Source organism: Babylonia areolata, chromosome 9 (genome assembly GCF_041734735.1).
Source record: "Babylonia areolata isolate BAREFJ2019XMU chromosome 9, ASM4173473v1, whole genome shotgun sequence".
NCBI lineage: Eukaryota > Metazoa > Mollusca > Gastropoda > Neogastropoda > Buccinidae > Babylonia > Babylonia areolata.
This window is the reverse complement of record NC_134884.1, coordinates 18,117,467-18,134,966: the sequence shown is the minus strand read 5'-3', so window position 1 is coordinate 18,134,966 and position 17,500 is coordinate 18,117,467. Positions and strand designations below refer to the sequence as shown.

Below are 17,500 nucleotides of genomic sequence, written 5' to 3'. Positions count from 1 at the left end.
GTGCCTTCACAAAACCATCAAAGCAGAACAAAATCTGATTCTGATGAACGAGAAGAAGAAGAGGAGGAGGAGGAGGGGGAGGAGGAGAAGAAGAAGAAGAAGAAGAAGTTTCTTCTTTTTCTTCTTCTTCTCCTCCTCCCCCTCCTCTCCCTCCTCCTCCTCCTCCTCCGTATGCACACGAGTGGCCATTTACGTGTATGACCGTTTTTACCCCGCCATGTAGGCAGCCATACTCCGTTTTCGGGGGTGTGCATGCTGGGTATGTTCTTGTTTCCATAACCCACCGAACGCTGACATGGATTACAGGATCTTTAACGTGCGTATTTGATCTTCTGCTTGCATATACACACGAAGGGGGTTCAGGCACTAGCAGGTCTGTACATATGTTGACCTGGGAGATCGTAAAACTCTCCACCCTTTACACACCAGGCGCCGTCACCGTGATTCGAACCCGGGACCCTCAGATTGACAGTCCAACGCCTTACCACTCGACTATTGCGCCCGTCGAAAAAGAAGAAACAAAATGGAAGAGGAGGAGGAGAAATAAAGAGGAAGGAAATAATGAACCTCATGGTCTGAAACAAATACCGTCACGTCCCGAATAAAAGAAAAAAAACAAACAAAACTCTCTTAATAATGTAATCATGGAAAAATGGTGGAGAGACATAGAATTAATCCAGTAAACGTAGCTGAAATCGGAAAGAGGAAGGGAGTGAAGAGAAAGACAGACAGGGAGAGACTGACAGACACCGAGAGAGTAAGAACAAGAACAAAAAAAAAGTGTATACTATGATTATGCCTCTGACCCCTAGGAACAAAACGAACAAGGTGATTTGAGTACGTCCCGAAAAGCCACAACAAACATGCATCAAAATAACATTTCTAGTGCATAAAACGTTGGCAAAGACAGAGCAAATCGATAATGTCACTTATCTGAAAAATGGCGGCCATTGAGAATGATTGTTTACCTCCTGCCGGAAACGGCATTTCATTGGCTAGCACACGGCGGTCTAATGGCGAAATGTCGTATGACTGAGTTGTCGCGATAAATTTTGGCCGAGAAGAACAAACAGATAGGCCTGGTTTGCATCAGTTTGACATGATAAGTATATTTAACCAAACTGGGGGTATAATACGAACTCCCCATATCAAAGAAAACGAAAAGACTAATACGCCATGCATGCAAGGATGTGAAATTTCCAAAAGATACACATTTTCAGTTGTTTTCCCCAGCTGACAAAAAGCATTACAGTTCCTATATCTTTTAATAATTTTTTTCATACTTTCGTTGCATTAAAACAAGGAGATAAATTCCTGAGAGACAGACAGACAGAGACAGGCAGGCAGACAGACAGACAGAGGAGAGAAAATATGCTGAAAGCTGTCGACAGTCCGCACGTACACGTGCGCAAACAGAAAAGAGAGAGAGGAAGACTTCAGACTTGCTGACAGACGAAATAAAGGGGGTGACACCGGCAAACTGCCTGAGGACGGCGGAATGTGGAGCACTGTGGCTGCCCCATTCGTCCATCGACGCTGGAGAATCTCAGTCGAAATAAAATGTTTAGTCTACACACACACACACACACACACACACACACTACAGTGGCAGTTCTTGACATCACTCTTTTTATTTATAGGTTATGTGTAAAAGATGAATGTATGTAATGAATGTTTCAACGCCCCCCAGGGGCAAATAAACTCCTTGCCTTGCCTTGACATTGATTAGTCCCTGGTCGACTTGACAGTCTCCCAGTTCAGATATTGGCTTTTGGCAGTGTGCCGTCGAAGTTGAGTCTGAATGTTGGACACTGTTTGCGTAGTTTTCTACTGTAAACAATATTCATAACAAAACGGGAAAAGGGTTAGAGTGAGGAAGATGTAACTAGGCGTGTAGATGTAGTAGTAGCAGCAGCAGCAGCAGCAGTAGCAGTTGTTGTAGTAGTAAATTTCCATTTTAGCATCCTTTATTCAGCCAAGAAGTTTAGGATGCTAAAGTGGGATTCTCACCGTCCCAGTTTGAAATCCTGAATTCAGCTCCAGGAATTTAGGATGAGTAGAAGTAGTAGTAGTTGTAGTAGTAGCTGTTGTCGTTGTTGTTGTAGTAGAGGTGGTGATGGTGGTGCTAGTAGCTGTAGTAGTAGTTAGTGGTGGTTGTTGCTGTTATTTTCGATTTTACGTTCGACCACACCAAGTTCCACTCTTCGAAAAAAATCAACAGGGGTGGGGGGGAGAGTGGAGAGAGAGGGGTCAGAGCTGGGGACGGGGGCGGGGGGTGGGGTGGGGGGGTTGGTGTGGATGGGGACGGGGTGGGAGGCTGGGGGGGGGGGTATGTGTTACTCTTGAAGAGAAGCCACAGTGTCGAAACACGAGTTGAGGGTGAGAACACACACACACACACACACACACGCACGTACGCACACACACACACACACACACACACGCACGTACGCACACACACACACACACACACACACACACACGCAAGTGGATGAAATCGAAAAATCCTTTCTGAGCCAAGAGGGAGAGTGAACGAGTGAGTGATGACCGTGTGCAGGTGCTTTGTTAATATGTTTCTCTGAGCGCGAGTGAGAACAGTTCAGGCTTCAAAACTGCAGTTGTATGAGCGTGCTGGTGCTGCACGTGCAAACGTTTGCGAGTCGGGTTGTTGCGCAGCGTTACGTCAACTAACGTGTGTGTGTGTGTGTGTGTGTGTGCGTGTGTGTGTGTGTGTGTGTGTGCTCCAAAGCGGGTTCTTGGATCAACTTTGCGAGAAGCAGTGCCTTTCATTTCCGTGTGTGTGTGTGAGTGTGTGTGCGTGCGTGTGTGTGTGTGTGTGTGTGTGTGTGTGCTCCAAAGCGGGTTCTTGGATCAACTTTGCGAGAAGAAGCAGTGCCTTTCATTTCCGTCAGTTCGGGGCTTCCCATAATGTCGGCTGTAAATCTCCATCAACGTGACATGGGTTTATTTTGTACATTCGGGGTTTCTTTACACGTTCCGGCTGGCTCTGAGACTTTATGCACCTGTGTAAATCTCTATCAACGTAAGAGGAGCAATATTTTTGAATGTTCGGAATTTTTTATGGCTACTTTCCAGTTCTCGATGACTCCCTACTTCCGAGTCAGAAATATACTGTAAATACAATGGAATGTCCAATGTGCATGAATTCAACTGACGATGAAGTCCATTTCGTATTTGGTTGTCCTGCTTTTGAGGATTTGAGACACCAGTTCATGCATCCTAAATATTATAGAAATCCTTCTGATTTTCGACAAAATCATCTTTTGGCTGCTAGAAATGAACTCACAATTCGAAATTTTGCTAATTACTTATACAAAGCATTCAAAATAAGAGAAATTGCTGTATCTTGAATACATATATGTATGTTTATGTACGCATGTGTTTGCATTTGTGTACCAAAGGTTGTGATTATTTCAGTGTATATGGGTTCCTGTATACAGGTACGCGAGTTTAGGTGTATACTCATATGTATGTGGGCATAGATATGCATGTATGTGTGTATGTATAGTGTGTGTGTGTGTGTGTGTGTGTGTGTGTGTGTGTGTGTGTGTCGGTTGTTGTTTTCTTTGTCTTTTTGTTTTTGTCGTTGTTTTTTTTTTTAAAATTTCCTCACAACTCGAGTGTGTGTGCATATGGGAGATAAGATTTGCATATATTTATATTTTGCGATTTCCTTTTGTTGCAAAATATGGTGTACTTATTCTAGTTCACAACCCCTTCAAATGGGGCTTTGGCCTTACTGAATAAAATTCTGATTCTGATTCTGGAGTCTTTTGCTCCATAAATCCTCACTTTTGTTTTCTCCTTTTCCCGTGTTACCTCACCGACAACACCCTCCCCCACCCCCCCCTCCTATCCCCTCCACCCACATTTGGGGAATCAAAATGAGTGAACAAGCCTGGAAGCCAGTTGCATTGCTCGGACGGAAGAGCCTTGTATGGTCGTAACCCCGCTACTAACTTTGTGTGTAGTATGGAACTGACCAATGGCGTAGTTCGGGTAACGTAGGCATTTGGTCACGTGTAACTGTCAAAACGTTAGAACCAAGCAATGGAACTGGCTCCTGGAGTCTGGTCTGCTGTGGTGAGTGAGTTTCCACAAGTGCTGCAGGATGGTGCCCAGTGGAGGGCAACAAATTCGTTTCCAGTAATGTTGCTTCCAGTAGTGTGGGGCAACGAAATGGTGTGTGCGTGTGTGTGTGTGTGTGTGTGTGTGTGTGTGTGCGCGCGCGCGTGTGTATTCACTGCATTCTGCCTACACAAACTCTGCCAGATGGCCTTCTACCTTACCACACACACACACACACGTACACACACATACGCACACACACACACTCGCATACGTATACACACACACTGACACACGCGCGCACACACACGTACACACCTACATGCGCCCCCCCCACCCCCACCCACACACACAAATGCACACTGAATACAAGCGCAAGCGTGTGCATGTGGATACATTTTGATGGAACGAAGGAAGGAATGGAAGAATGAACAGCTGTTTTTACTATGTTGCAGTACGCCCCTGGAAGACTGTGGTTTTCTCGCTACGTCAACTCTCAGGTCAGTTCTCTCCTCTGTGTGTGTGTGTGTAGGTGTGTGTGCGTGTGTGTGTGTGCGTGTGCTTAAGCGCGCGTGTGTGTGCGTGTGCTTATGTGCGCGTGTGTGTGTGCGTGTCTACATCTTGTGTGGAGTGGGTGTGGGTTTGTGGGTTGCAGTTTGGAGCGAGAGGATTTGTGCGTGCGGGTGTTTTCGTGTGGGTTTTTTTTAGTATGCATACATTATTGTATTTTTCATTGTAAACGCCTCCAGAGCTTTTGTTTCATTAGATGGGCATATCAAACGTCATTATTATTATTATTATTATTTCCAGTGAGTTTTATCTTACATATTTTTTTCATCGTCCTGTTTCTTATTCTCGCCGTCTGCATCGTTAAACGCGCTTTTCCGCAGGAAGATAATGCACATTGTGATTTATTCGTTATTCCACACACTGCACAGCCAGCGCACGTTTGTCACGTGTCCACAAGCCCCGTATCGTAGAAGCTGACTCTCGCACGCACGCGCCATAAGTGTCGTTCGCTCAGATATGAATACAAATGTGCGTTTATGAGCGCGTGCTTTTGAGCTGTGCGCGTCAATGGAAAGATCTACATTTTAACGAACACAGGCAAGACTGGTGACAAACTGCAAACAAAACGATACAAAACAAACAAAAGCAAACTGATACATACATTCGGCAAGCAACCCAGCCGATGTCTGTTTGTCAGCGAATATATATTGCCCATGAATTCGGTGTCTCCTGGAAATGTAGGATTGGCTCTCCACCGCTACACAAAACACCGACAATGAGAATGACAATAAGAGGAAAAGGTTGCAGCTTATCAACAACACAGACGATAAGAATAATGATAAGAAGAAAAGGTTGCAGCTTATCAAAACACAGACGATGATAATGAGAGTAAGAAGAAAAAATTGCAGCTTATCAACAACACAGACGATGAGAATAATGATAAGAAGAAAAGGTTGCAGCTTATCAACAACGCAGACGATGATAATGATAAGAAAAAGCTGCAGCATATCAATAACACAGACGATGAGAATGACAATAAGCAGAAAATGTTACAGCTTATCAACAATTGGTTGGAACAGAACTCTTGCGTGTCAACAGCATGGTGGACAGTGAGGAGGGGACTGATGACATTTGGAATCGTTATCGATAGCGTTATCGGCCTTGACATGGCCTTGTGCAGTTGTTTGGGCCACCAGCAGCAGCATCAATGATGACGACAATGAAGATGACTGATGACATTTGGAACCGTCATGGATAGCCTTTTCAGCCTTGATATGGCCTTGTGCATTCGGCTGGGCTGTAAGCATCAACAGTGATGATGATGATAATGACTGATGACCTTTTTTGAAAAGCCGCTATCGTTCATGCATCAAGGATAGAGCGTGCTGACATGGTGACCGACAACATTGCCGGCGAAACTGGTTTGGGTCTGTCTGTCATTATGTGTCATTTTCTCTTCTTTTTCTTTTCTTCTTCTTTTTTTACGGTCAGAGGAGACCTGAATGCAGCCCAGATCTACCCGGCTGTTGCAAAATGGGAAGCTTCTCTGCGCGTGCAGTCATGTTTGCACAGGCTGGGGTGGTGGGATTGTGTGGAGAGAGAAAAAAACCCAGCCTACACACACACACACACACACACACACACACACACACAACCAGCCTACACACACACACACACACACACACACACACACACACACACACACACACACACACACAACCAGCCTACACACACACACAACCAGCCTACACACACACACACACACACACACACACACACACACACACACACACAACCATCCTACACACACACACACACACACACACACACACAACCAGCCTACACACACACACACAGCACACACACAACCAGCCTACACACACACACACACACACACAACCACACACACACACACACAGCACACACACACACACGCACACTCACACACACAAACACACACAACCAGCCTACACACACACACAACCAGCCTACACACACACACACACACACACACACACACACACACACACAACCAGCCTACACACACACACACACACACACTCACACACACACAACCAGCCTACACACACACACACACACAACACACACACAACCAGCCTACGCACACACACACAACCAGCCTACACACACACACACAACCAGCCTACACGCACACACACACACACACACACACACACACACACACACACACACACAAAACCAGCCTACACACACACACACACACACAGCACACACACAGCACACACACACTCACTCACACACACACACACACACACACACACACACAACCAGCCTACACACACACACACACACACACACACACACACACACACACACACACACAACCAGCCTACACACACATACACACACACACGCGCGCGCGCGCACACACACGCAACCAGCCTACACACACACACACACACACACACACACACACACACACACACACACACTAAAACTATCCACACACTGACTTCTCCGGTCAGCAACTGTTGTTCTCAGAACATTCAGAATTGTGTGGCAAACAAACGGAAATGGTCATTCCCCAATCCACAACATGGAGAACAAAAGAGCCGTTTCGGTTCTAAGGAGGCCGTAAACGCATGGCCACTAGTGGATATACATGCTACGCCGCATCTGCTTTCAAAGATATATGCCACACCACGTCTGCTTTGAAAGATGTATGCTACGCCGCATCTGCTTTCAAAGATATATGCCACACCACGTCTGCTTTGAAAGATGTATGCTACGCCGCATCTGCTTTCAAAGAGATATGCCACACCACGTCTGCTTTGAAAGATGTATGCTACGCCGCATCTGCTTTCAAAGATATATGCCACGCCACGTCTGCTTTGAAAGATGTATGCTACGCCGCATCTGCTTTCAAAGATATATGCCAAACCACGTCTGCTTTGAAAGATGTATGCTACGCCGCATCTGCTTTAAAAGAGATATGCCACACCACGTCTGCTTTGAAAGATGTATGCTACGCCGCATCTGCTTTCAAAGATATATGCCACGCCACGTCTGCTTTGAAAGATGTATGCTACGCCGCATCTGCTTTCAAAGATATATGCCACGCCACGTCTGCTTTGAAAGAGGTATGCTACGCCGCATCTGCTTTCAAAGATATATGCCACAGCACGTCTGCTTTGAAATATGTATGCTACGCCGCATCTGCTTTCAAAGAGATATGCCACGCCACGTCTGCTTTGAAAGATGTATACTACGCCGCATCTGCTTTAAAAGATATATGCCACGCCACGTCTGCTTTGAAAGATGTATGCTACGCCGCATCTGCTTTCAAAGAGATATGCCACGCCACGTCTGCTTTGAAAGATGTATGCTGCGCCGCATCTGCTTCAAAAGAGATATGCCACGCCACGTCTGCTTTGAAAGATGTATGCTACGCCGCATCTGCTTTAGAAGATATATGCCACACCACGTCTGCTTTGAAAGATGTATGCTACGCCGCATCTGCTTTCAAAGATATATGCCACACCACGTCTGCTTTGAAAGATGTATGCTACGCCGCATCTGCTTTCAAATATATATGCCACGCCACGTCTGCTTTGAAAGATGTATGCTACGCCGCATCTGCTTTGAAAGATATATGCCACGCCACGTCTGCTTTGAAAGATGTATACTACGCCGCATCTGCTTTAAAAGATATATGCCACAGCACGTCTGCTTTGAAAGATGTATGCTACGCCGCATCTGCTTTCAAAGATATATGCCAAACCACGTCTGCTTTGAAAGATGTATGCTACGCCGCATCTGCTTTCAAAGATATATGCCACGCCACGTCTGCTTTGAAAGATGTATGCTACGCCGCATCCGCTTTAAAAGATATATGCCACGCCACATCTGCTTTAAAAAGATACTATGGTACGCCGCATCTGCTTTAAAAGATTTATGTTACGCCGCATTTGTTCTAAAGATATATGCTACGCCACGCGAGGAGGCAGAACCAGATGCCATACATAAACGTAGATCAAAAGTGCTGGTAAGGCCTCGAGAGCCTGCGTAATACTGGATAACAAACTCATTTCAAGAATAACTGCTGCCATAAAAATTATTCAGCGTGGCAAAACTCCATATCACGCGTCAGTTTTAATTTCAAGAAGGCGTCAAAAACGCACGCACTGATCCATATACGCTGTATCAGATTTGCTTCTTTTCTTTCTTTTTTTTTTTTTTTTTTTTGTAGTGAAGGGTGCAGGTGCCAGTTGCATGGCTTGGTTCTAACTTTTTTTGACAGTTACACGTGACTAATTGTCTACGTTGACCGAACTACGCTATTGGTCAGTTCCATACTACACATGCACAGTTTAGTAGCGGGTTACGACCATACTAGGCTCTTCCGTCCGAGCAATGCAGCTGGCTCCAGGCTGGTGAGGTGTCTAATTTAAGCGTGAACCACACGCGCTTGTCAGTTTCGGGTCATGTGCCACATGTTTGAAAGAACTGGAGGGGACAGGCGACCTTTTGGAAAAAAAAAAAAAAAAAAGCAGGATGTAACGCTCAAGCTGATGACTGTAGGGAGAGAGGGGAAGAGAGGGAGGTGAGGAAGGGAGAGAGAGGGGGGTGGGGGAGGGAGAACGAACGAACGAACGAACGAACGAAATTTTATTTTACGAGGGTAAAGGAGTAAGCACAAAGTACTTTTTTTTACATCCAGCCCTCTGGGCATTAATAATAAATGGAAAAAAAGCAACAACAACAAAAAAAGAAAAAAAAGAAAAAAGCGAGAGTCAATTCACAACACCAACGTCAAAATTGCATAAGCATGTGCAAACATAAACATAGAACTTATGTATAAAACAATATCGCGATAGATGAATAACAACGAGGACAATAGGGTAGGGGGGCGTGGTGGAGAGCGGAAGGAAGAATGGACAAGGGGAAGAGTAAAGAAGGCAGGGGAGGCTGACAACAAACAGATATAGTGACAGTGACAGTGTTCTAACTTTTTTGCCCCTAGGGAGAGAGAGGGAGAGGGGGTGAGGGAGGAGAGCGTGCTGACAAGGCGACAGACGTCACCGGTGAAAGCAGCCAGAGCCCTGTCAGCATGTGTCTTGTCTTTTTCCGGACTGCTCCGGAGGTCCGGAGGCAGCCAAGAAAAGTTTGACTGGTTGTGGAGAGAGCTACAGTTTCTTTTTTAGCACTTGCACACACACACACACACACACACACACACACACACACACACACACACACACACACGGATAACAAAGGCGAGATGACAATCTGATAATCAGTGGTACTGACCAAACTGCTGGCTACGATAGAACTCCCAGCCCCTAACCCCACCCCCACCCTTCCCCACCCCCAGGCCCCTCAGCCCAGTGGTGTCAGAGAAACAGAACTAATGACGTCATGGCTCACGGGGACGGAAGAGGACAAGACTGAGTGGTTCTTTGTGGACGCCTGCTTCAGACATCCCCAGGAACAAATAAAACTAACGAAGAAGCACATCATCTTCATCTACATACCCTTCTCCTTCATCCCCGCACGTACCAAACCCATCGGCTTAACTAACAATAATGATGATAATGATAATAATGCCCTATTTTAGCGTATTGAAACTTTTTTTTTTTCTCAAGGCCTGACTAAGCGCGTTGGGTTACGCTGCTGGTCAGGCATCTGCTTGGCAGATGTGGTGTAGCGTATATGGATTTGTCCGAACGCAGTGACGCCTCCTTGAGCTACTGAAAACTGAAACTGAAACTGCACCTATTGGTTATAGTTTCATGGTTTATGGGTCCGAGAACGGGGGGAAAAAAAGCAAGATGGTGGCACGTTACTTTATTGACTGAATCCGCATCAAAATTGAGTTAAATAACGTACAAAATAATGAGTCATAATCCACTGAAAACGGAGCTACACAACATCTAGTAATAGTAATATCGTTTCAGACCTGAACACAAATTGTCCAGTAAAACAGGTTCCTGAATTTAGGGACGCTGAAATAGGACTTCACCTATTACAGCAATGATGAATGTCTTGATATGGCGCTGAATCTTGAGCGGGGACGAGTCGAAACACGTTCACACCAGACATTCACACGCACGTGTTACCCCGAATCAAATAGATGAAAGGCAAACCTTCTCAGTATATGAATGTGCTTGGGGTGAGTCCTGTCAATGTCGTCAGTGTCGGCAGATTCATGGGGGGCTGTTGTTTGAGGGACGTGGTGGCGGTCTCCACTCTGGGAGGGACGTTCACTCAGTCTGGCTCCGCGACTAAGCCATTATTGTCGTTAGTAGGGGGCTTAGTAGGTGGTGTCCTAAGTACGTTAAAACAGAACAGGCACCACTGAACACCACCGCATGGTCTCCTCTGGTGTGTGGCCTCCTGGCGACCTAACATCGATGGTTCCCTGTGGACTGCCGACGCTGAAACTGCGACGGACGAACCCGGGTGTGGCTGTGTATGCGGGAATCTAAAAATGAGCGGCGTGGGAGTAATGCCACTGAAACGGTGCAGATGATGGGGCAGAAAAAAAAGTATATGAATGTTTATTTCAAATTAATATTCATTTTTGATTCCACCCTCCTTCTACCCTGTTTTTTTTTTCCCAAAAAAAAACTCACCCTTCACCTCCCCCGCCCCTATCTCCTACCTTTCGAACGATAACATTCAAACGTGAAAATCAATACTTAAACATTAATGTTGGCAATCACCAGTGTTTGTGACGGGACAATCAACAAAATATTCCACTCCATTCAAAGATCATGTGGACAGAGAGCTAAAGGAACAGTAAATGGAAAGGTCGAGGGGGTGGGGGTGGGGGCGGAGGGCCATTCTGGAAAGTGGTGGGTGGGATTCAAAGCCAGACTCGACAGGGCTAAATGCAGAGACTCGACGAACAGACAGCAGCAGCACCAACAACAGCAGTTTCAGTTTCAGTTTCAGTAGCTCAAGGAGGCGTCACTGCGTTCGGACAAATCCATATACGCTACACCACATCTGCCAAGCAGATGCCTGACCAGCGGCGTAGCCCAACGCGCTTAGTCAGGCCTTGAGAAAAAAAAAAGGTTGATAAATAATAGATAAGCGTACATAATAAGTAAATAAATACATAAATACATAAATAAATAAATAACAATTATAATATGAAAAAGGTAGTAGTAGTAATAACAACAACAACAACAACAACAACAACGACGACGACGACGACGACGCATAAACCGCGCGTCAAGCAGGAGGATTACCTCTCGTCCACGCACGCGTATTCGAAAAGCATATCAACTTAACGAGAAAGCTGAGATACTGCACGTGCTTTATGGGCTTACAACGCTGTCACGGAGACTTGTTGGTCCGAGTCACGCCGGGACAACACCGTTAGCTGCTGTTGCCGGCAGTTCTGGAGAGGGGAAGGGTCGATTAGGTTTTGTAGAACAAAGTCTCTTGTTGATAGGAGACGGGGCATTGACCACGGTGCGAGGCTTCACGATGAGCCTCACCCCACAATTTTGTTTGCAGTTTCAGTTGCACAAGGAGGTGTCTCTGCGTTGAGACAAATCCATACACGCTACACCACATCTACTAGGCAGATATATGCCTGACCCTCAGCAGAACCCAACGCGCTCACTCAGGGTTTTGAGTGTATGCATATGTATTTGTGTACCTACCAAAGCGGATTTCTTTTACATAATTTTGCCAGAGGACAACACTTATGTTGTCATGGGTTCTTTTTTTTTCTTTTTTTTTCAGTGCACCAAGTGCCGTGCTGACACACGGGACCTCTGTCTATCGTCTCATCACAATGACTGAACGCTCAGTTTGATTTTCCAGATAAGCGTCGTAAGTGGAGTGATGGCCTAGAGGTAACGCGTCCGCCTTGGAAGCGAGCGAATCTGAGCGCGCTGGTTCGAATCACGGCTCAGCCGCCGATATCTTCTCCCCCTCCACTACACCTTGAGTGGTGGTCTGGACGCTAGTCATTCGGATGAGACGATAAACCGAGGTCCTGTGTGAAGCATGCACTTAGCGCACGTAAAAGAACCCACGGCAACAAAAGGTTTGTTCCTGGCAAAATTCTGTAGAAAAATCCACTTCGATAGGAAAAACCAATAACACTGCACGCATGAAGAAATACAAAAAGGAAGGGTGGCGCTGTAGTGTAGCGACGCGGTCTCCCTGGGGAGAGCAGCCCGAATTTCACACAGAGAAATCTGTTGAGATAAAAAGAAATACAAATACAAATAACCATTCTGACACTTTGCTCCTGGGAAAACTTCGTCCAACCGTAGCCCTGAAAGGCCTCGACGCCCATGAAAATTAACAATTTTTATGAAATCAACTAGAAAGAACGATTTAATCATTATATTATTGGTACAATGAAAAGAGAGAGTGGAGTTCGTTTTGGGCCCGTGGGATTCAAAAGCACGCTGGTGATGAGTCGATGTGGGCGTGGTATCTTTTCCTCAGCCAGCAGTCATTCAGGGACAGTACCAAATGAACTCCACACCAGCAGGAGTGAAGTGTGATCAGGGCCAGTTCAAAAACAAACTCCGCGAGGAGCACTCCTGTTCCTGAAGTAAACACCTCGGGGTCTTTTGCGATCTGTGGATAGATGCCATTCCAGTTCTGTCCCAAAATAACCCTTTCGAAATGTGTTTTGATTTTCTAAAACATGCGCGTTAAACCACACTTTTGGGGGCATGATAAAGACACTTTAATGGAAAAGGAGGGGGCGGGGTGTGGGGTGGGTGTTGGGATGAATAAGGCATGGGGTGGGGGGTGGGGGGAAAGGGAAACATGGCCTACCCTTGGAGGAAGGTGGCGGAATGGCTAAGACGCTCATCTGCCAATACAGTGTCCAAAACGGTCTGGGTTCGATTCCTGCTCTGGTCCTTTCTCCCAAGTTTGACTGTAAAAATCAAACTGAGGAGCTGGTCATTCGGATGAGACGATACACCGAAGTCCCGTGTGCGGCACGCATTTGGCGCACTGAAAAAGACCCCGCGGCAACAAAAGGGTTGCCTTCTGGTAAAACTGTGTAGAATAAATCCACATGTACTGACTAAGCGCGTTGGGTTATGCTGCTGGTCAGGCATCTGCCTTGCAGATGTGGTGTAGCGTAATGGATTTGTCCGAACGCAGTGACGCCTCCTTGAAACTTGCCTCCCCCTCAAATTACTGCAGTGGGAGTGTTTCTGGGCCACATCCAATGGATTCACCCAGCGATGTCGTTACACCCAGCGATGTCGCCAGGAAAAATAGAACACTGCAGGGAAAAAACAAACAAAAAGAAAACCACAACAACACCACCGACGGAGTGTTGTTTTCTTTGAAAGTAAACACCCCCTCTCCCGGGGATAAATTACACCGCGCCCAGGGGTGTTAATTTCCTGAGGGGAGTGTTTTATTCCTAGCAGCAACAAAAGAATCCACGGAGAGTGGTTTCGTTACTTGGCCAAAAAAAAAGGGGGGAGTTTTTATTTTAAGGAATTCATTTCTTTCGTTCTACAACAGCAGCGAGGGAAAGTGCAGAGGGGTTTTAATTTTTTTTCCCCTCTGGAAGTCTTTTTTCCTCCTACACCAGAACGGATAGAGGGGGTATAAAACAAAGTGTTGTTGACAATGACAGCAGGCAGGACAGTCGCCCCACGGCCCAGTTCAACGATACGAAGGTGATGATATTAATCGGGTGCGGAAAAGGGAGTGTGATATTGGACACTGGAGATAACAGGGTGATATTTTGTTTTGAAGAAAAATAATTATAGTAAAAAAAAAAAAGGGGGGGGGGGGTGATTGCATTAACTCACTCAGTACAGCCAGCCCTCTCTTCTCCTCTACACAGACCCCTCGGATGTCCAGTGGGTGTCTGAATGACCCAACCTTTAGCTTCCGTCGTCAGAATTGTGGTATTCTTTGTCAACATTCACCTCTTCAGTATAAGAGCCTTCCGCTTGCAATATTTTGATGATGGTAATTGGGGTGAAACGCTGTTAACGTCGTCTCTTTCGCCGTTCGTATGGAAAGAGTTAAATGAGGTAGTAATGATTATTTAACACCTCAAGCACAATGAGTGAGCCTTCATGGACGACACAACAGTTCTTTCGACAAAAGAGGTTGACACCCGTGAAATACTGAAGCGGTTGGACAAGCCAGTTGCCTCAACCAGGATGAACTTCAAAGCAAAGAAGTCACGGAGCCTCTCACTGCTTAAAGGAAAGGTAGCTGAAACGGACACATTCACTGTAGCCAACCAAGCCATTCCAACGATGTCAGATGAACAAGTCAAGAGCCTTGGCAGATGGTACGATGAGTCCCTGAAAGATACAAAAACAGGAAAGGAAACCAAGCAGACAGCAGAAGAAAGCCTGCATATCATAGACCAGTGTAGCCTGCCTGGCAAATACAAAGTGTGGTGCCTACAGTCTATGCTGATACCAAAGCTCCCATGGCCTCTCCTGGTGTATGATATCAGCTGTAGCACAGTCGAGTCGAATTAGGCAAAGATCAACAAGTACATACGCAAATGGCTTGGTGACAGGGGTACACAGATATATATGCATATACTCAGGGCCTGACTAAGCGCGTTGGGTTATGCTGCTGGTCAGGCATCTGCCTAACTGATGTGGTGTAGCGTATATGGATTTGTCCGAACGCAGCGACGCCTCCTTGTAAAAGTGAAACTGAAACTGAAAACTGTCTGATGTTGCAGAGGGTGTTGTGTGGTGTTGCATAGGGTGAACGATAGTGTTGTGTTGTGTTGCAGAGGGTGAACTGTTGTGTTGTGTTGCAGAGGGTGAACGATTGTGTTGTTTGTGGTGTTGCAGAGGGTGAACGATAGTGTTGTGTTGTGTTGCAGAGGGTGAACGATAGTGTTGTGTTGCAGAGGGTGAACGATTGTGTTGTTTGTGGTTTTGCAGAGGGTGAACGGTAGTGTTGTGTTGTGTTGCAGAGGGTGAACGATAGTGTTGTGTTGCAGAGGGCGAACGACAGTGAATGATAGTGTTGCGTTTGGTGTTGCAGAGGGTGAACGATAGTGAATAATATTGTTGTCTTGGTGTTGCAGAGGGTGAATAACAGTGAATGATAGTGTTGTATGTTTTGCAGATGCGTTACAGAGGGTTAATGACTGTGGTTAACAGTGTCGTGTGTGGCGCTGCAGAGGGTGAACGATAGTGCTGTGTCGTTGTTGCAGAGGGTGAACGATAGTGCTGTGTCGTTGTTGCAGAGGGTGAACGATAGTGCTGTGTCGTTGTTGCAGAGGGTGAACGATAGTGCTGTGTCGTTGTTGCAGAGGGTGAACGATAGTGCCGTGTCGTTGTTGCAGAGGGTGAACGATAGTACTGTGTCGTTGTTGCAGAGGGTGAACGATAGTGCCGTGTGGTTGTTGCAGAGGGTGAACGATAGTACTGTGTCGTTGTTGCAGAGGGTGAACGATAGTACTGTGTCGTTGTTGCAGAGGGTGAACGATAGTACTGTGTCGTTGTTGCAGAGGGTGAACGATAGTGCCGTGTCGTTGTTGCACAGGGTGAACGATAGTGCTGTGTCGTTGTTGCACAGGGTGAACGATGTCGTTGTTGCACAGGGTGAACGATAGTACTGTGTCGTTGTTGCAGAGGGTGAACGATAGTACTGTGTCGTTGTTGCAGAGGGTGAACGATAGTGCCGTGTCGTTGTTGCAGAGGGTGAACGATAGTGCTGTGTCGTTGTTGCACAGGGTGAACGATAGTGCTGTGTCGTTGTTGCACAGGGTGAACGATAGTACTGTGTCGTTGTTGCAGAGGGTGAACGATAGTGCTGTGTGGTTGTTGCAGAGGGTGAACGATAGTGCTGTGTCGTTGTTGCAGAGGGTGAACGATAGTGCTGTGTCGTTGTTGCAGAGGGTGAACGATAGTGCCGTGTCGTTTGTTGCAGAGGGTGAACAACAAGCGGGTGACGGAGGAGACGTTCTTCCGCCTGGTGCAGTACATGGCGGTGTGCCTGTTTGAGTGCAATGAGGCCGAAGACTTCTCCCCGGCCAAGACCCTCATGAACATGTGCTTCACCTTCTACTGTGACAGTCAGTGCTTCTGCCTTGTCTGTCTGTCTGTCTGATAGAATAGGATAGAACAGGATAGTTTAGCGTCATGCAACCTGAATAGACTGTCTGAATAGATAAAATAGAATAGAACAGGATAGTTTAGTGCCATGCAACCTGAATAGACTGTCTGAATAGATAGAATAGGATAGTTTAACGTCCTGCAACCTGAATAGACTAGATAGAATAGAACAGGATAATTTAGCGTCATGCAACCTGAATAGACTGAATAGATAGAATAGATCAGGATAGTTTAGTACCATGCAACCCGAATAGACTGTCTGAATAGACAGAACAGAACAGGATAGGTTAGCGTCATGCAACAAGAATAGACTGTCTGAATAGATAGAATATAATAGACCAGGATAGTTTAGTGTCATGCAACCTGAATAGGCTGTCTGAATAGATAGAATAGAATTAAACATGGAAGTTTAATGTCATGCAACCTGAATAGACAGAATAGAATAGAACAGGATAGTTTTGTGTCGTTCAATCTGCTGAATAGAATAGATTACTTTCTTGTCATGCAACCTTAATTAACAGAATAGTACAGAATGTTCCGTTGGCGTGTAGCCTTAGTAGAGTAGACACATTGTCTTGCAACCTTTAACGGGATCGATGAACTCTTTTCTTTATTGTCATGCAACCGAACAGAACAGAATTGTATACTTTATTATACTGCAGCCTTCATAGATCATAATCTAATTCTTTGTTGTCATGCAATCTTTATGGAATAGAGTATGTATTGTCGTGCAACTTAAATAGAACTGGATTCGTTGTAGTCACGCAGCCTTCGTGGAATAGAATACTTTGTCATGCAAACTTGAATATAATAGT

The 17,500-nt window shown here is 45.8% G+C and overlaps 1 pseudogene across 1 annotated transcript in view; it reads left to right on the top strand.

Moving 5' to 3' along the window:
• LOC143286102 (uncharacterized) overlaps window positions 1–17,500 on the top strand; it is a 203,303-nt pseudogene that overhangs the window by 147,028 nt on the left and 38,775 nt on the right. The window contains exons 3-4 of the transcript XR_013055751.1: window positions 4,545–4,589; window positions 16,501–16,645. The product of XR_013055751.1 is annotated as an uncharacterized LOC143286102 (transcript). The remainder of the gene's footprint in view (window positions 1–4,544; window positions 4,590–16,500; window positions 16,646–17,500) is intronic.